This window comes from Frankliniella occidentalis, unplaced genomic scaffold (assembly GCF_000697945.3).
Source record: "Frankliniella occidentalis isolate FOCC.00 unplaced genomic scaffold, Focc_3.1 Scaffold33, whole genome shotgun sequence".
NCBI classification, from domain to species: domain Eukaryota; kingdom Metazoa; phylum Arthropoda; class Insecta; order Thysanoptera; family Thripidae; genus Frankliniella; species Frankliniella occidentalis.
In genome coordinates this window covers 1,880,931-1,884,055 of record NW_026267163.1, presented here as the reverse complement: position 1 = coordinate 1,884,055, position 3,125 = coordinate 1,880,931, and the positions used below count along the sequence as shown (strand labels likewise).

General features: G+C 60.8%; 1 protein-coding gene across 1 annotated transcript in view; it reads left to right on the top strand.

Moving 5' to 3' along the window:
- LOC113212277 (uncharacterized) overlaps nt 1-3,125 on the top strand; it is a 34,852-nt gene that overhangs the window by 2,108 nt on the left and 29,619 nt on the right. The window lies entirely within an intron of this gene.

Sequence of the window (3,125 nt, the reverse complement as noted above, 5' to 3'; positions counted from 1 at the left end):
GTGGAGGACCTCCTCGCCTGCCGCCTCGTGTGCAAGCGGCTCGGGGAGCTGACGAGACACCCCGCCGTGTGGTGCCGCCGGCGCTACGAGGCCGAGGGGGGCACCATGGGGCCTTCCTTGGGGCGGGCCGGGGAGGGACTGCGCCCCCGCGGGAACTGGCTATGGGGGGCGGCGGGGGCGTGTGGCAGCGAGGCCCTCCTCTCTCTCTCCCTTCCTCCCTCCTGAAACACGAGCGGGCCCAGGTTAATGAGCAGCGACGGGAGTATGTTTGGGAAACAAATGAAGTCCGCGAACAGAGAGGGGCGGGGTGAGGGGGGGGGGCAGAGCAGAGCGAGAGGAGCGGGCCTGCTGGACCAATGCCGCAGACCTCCGAGCGAGCGAGCCGAGCGGAGGCGAAGCAGAGCGAGTAAGTGAGTGAGCGAGTGGGGGAGAGAGACCACCTTGCGGGCAAAACAAACATGGCACGCAGCTCGTTAGCCCATCACAACACGACGGTGGCGGCCCTCGCGACAAAAAGCGGTGCAGCGCCGCAACGGTCGAGTTAACCTCCACAGAGAAGGTAGGAAGGAGGTTCACAGCAAAACATCTTTTTCCCTCCTCATCCTAGTTTTTTTTTTCTTTTTTCAAAAACGACAATCGTTGTACAATGGCCTTGCACTCCCGTGATATGGAGAGTGTGCGCAGTGCGGCCAGTGCAGCACGACGCTGTCGTGCAACGCGCCCGAGTGCTGCGGGTTTGCCTACGCTCCGGCGGCTCCCATAGAGGTAGGCAGGTAGGAAAACACGCGGTACTCCCTGTTCGCGCCAACGGCACGGCACCGGGGTCTCCTCCTTGTGCCGCGGTACGTACCGTACGGCCTCTACGGCCTCCTCCGCGTCGGCCTCCAACCGCCCGGCTCAAACTTTTGTGTGCACCACAGGTGGTTAGCGCGGCCGCGAAAGATTGCACTTGTGCCTCCTCCCCCCGCCCGCTCCCCGCCCTCCTCATCAACCGAGCGCGCGCAGCCCCTCTTGCTCTCCCTGCCTCTCGTAGGAATGCAGTTCAACTCCCCTTTAGTAATTAAGAATTGTAAGAAGCTTTGCGCCCGAGTGAATCAACTACTCCCATAAAAGTAACTTTTTATTGCAAACGCGCGGGGGCGGCGGGTAGGGGAGGAGGGGCACAGAGACAGAGCGGGAGGAGGAAAGGCGGGGAGGGACTCGGGGGCCGGCAGAGCGCTGCGCCTTACGGTCTTCACGGAAGTCATAACGCTTAGGCGAAATGGTCCTTGTATACGTTTGTTGAAAACGTTGAGATGTTCCTTTCTGTTAGTGAGGCCAGGGGCGGCGGCGGCGGGGGCGGCTCGATGGGGGCGGAGGGCTCGAGGGCGGCGTGCGCGTGCCGCCGCCGCGGTCACTACTTCTACTTTCAGGCACCGCGTCCTGAAGCAGAGCGACGACGACGCGGGGAGTTCCGCGGGAGCAGACGACATCACGCCGCCGCTGCTGTTTACTCTCAGATTCTTGCCACTACTGCCGCGCCTTGTCTTGTTCCAGCTGATGTTTGTATGTTGTTAATACGCGCGCGCCCGGCCCCCCTGTCACCCTGGGGATAGGCAACCCCTCCGACATGGTTCGCATTACCATACATATCGTAGAGGAGGAGGGGGGGGGGGGGCGCCCGTCCTAAGGTGGGCCGCGCCAGGTCCTATCCTGGCTGCCGCTCTTTCCTGATTACCTCCCCCGCTCTCCCCCTTTCTCTCCCCCATTTCCCTTCAGGGTGAAGTGAAGCCTTTCCCTCCAGGACGCGGGGAGCAGGCAGAGTCGTTGGAAGGGCAGCAGCCGCCAACGCGGAGGAGAAGATGAGGGGAGAAAGAAGGGGGGGGGGGGGCGCTCTACAAGAGAAAACGACTGAGTAAGAGGCCCCCTTGCTTCGAAACCCCCCGCCGTTGTGCTACTGGACTGCTTTGCGAAATTAAACCAAGTCAGCTGCTGCTGCAGCAAGTACTACAGACAGGACAGTCTGAAATACTTTTTTCTTTGTTCGTCCTGCTCGGGCGACGCACCGACTGCTCTTCTGGCGCAGGGCGCGCTGGTCCTGCAGGCTGCAGCAGTGTGCCGCTAATGTCACAGCCCGCCAGCTGCAGCCGTTGTGCAGCCAGCAGCTGCAGTCGGCTGCGGGGCCCGGCCGTTAGCCAGCTGCAGGCCCTGCAGGTGCGGCGGCCCTACATCAGCCCGGCACAGCCCAGCCCACCAGGGGCTAATTAACTGGCAGTGCGTCTGCGTTGTGCAGCACACACACGAGGTGCAGCGGCGGCAGTGCCCCAGCCCAGCCACACCACATTACGGCAATAATAATAATAATTACAAAATAAAAAGTTGTGCCGACTCTTGGCGTCGTTGTTTATCTCGTCAGAAAAACAAAGCGCAGCTCCGACGATGGAAAATGTGGAAAAACACGGTCAACCTGTGTTGGCAGTGTTGGCTTTCCGGTCCGTGCCCTTCGTTCGCTCCAGGCAAGTACGAATCTACAGCAGGCCGTATGGCATTCCGATGTAAAATTTGCGTGTGGCCTGGCCATTCCCTGTAGAAAATCAGTCGTATGGTAACATCATGCACCCTGATTATGCTGCGCAATACTTTCTCTCTCGCACAGTCTGGTCGGGCCGGGCACACCAGAAGGGTGGTAGAGCCCCCTTCCCCCCTCCTGGGACTTCCCAAGAGGTCAGGGCAGCGTCCGACTGCCTCCAAACTGCAGCCCTGTCCGGGCCGACAGGGCGTTCCGGCCCGGCGGCACGCGTACCTCGCAGACACATAGTCGACATTTCGAGCCACGGTGTAACATCACGGCCTCACGGCTTCAGTAGTCTCCACGCAGGTAAGCCCAAGACGGTCGAGTCGACGAGAGTCGAGTGAAACGTTTTGAGACGACGGCAGGCTATCCTGTTTCCGTGTGCGTGTTGTCACTGTCGCTGTGTTAGTGTCATACTTTTTGCGTTGGGCCTCATATTAATGTGCCACCTTTTCGTGTACTCGCAGAGCATGGAGCACTTGCTGGACGACGTTCTGATAGAGGTGATGCGGTACCTGGACGTGGAGGACCTCCTCGCCTGCCGCCTCGTGTGCAAGCGGCTCGGGGAGCTGAC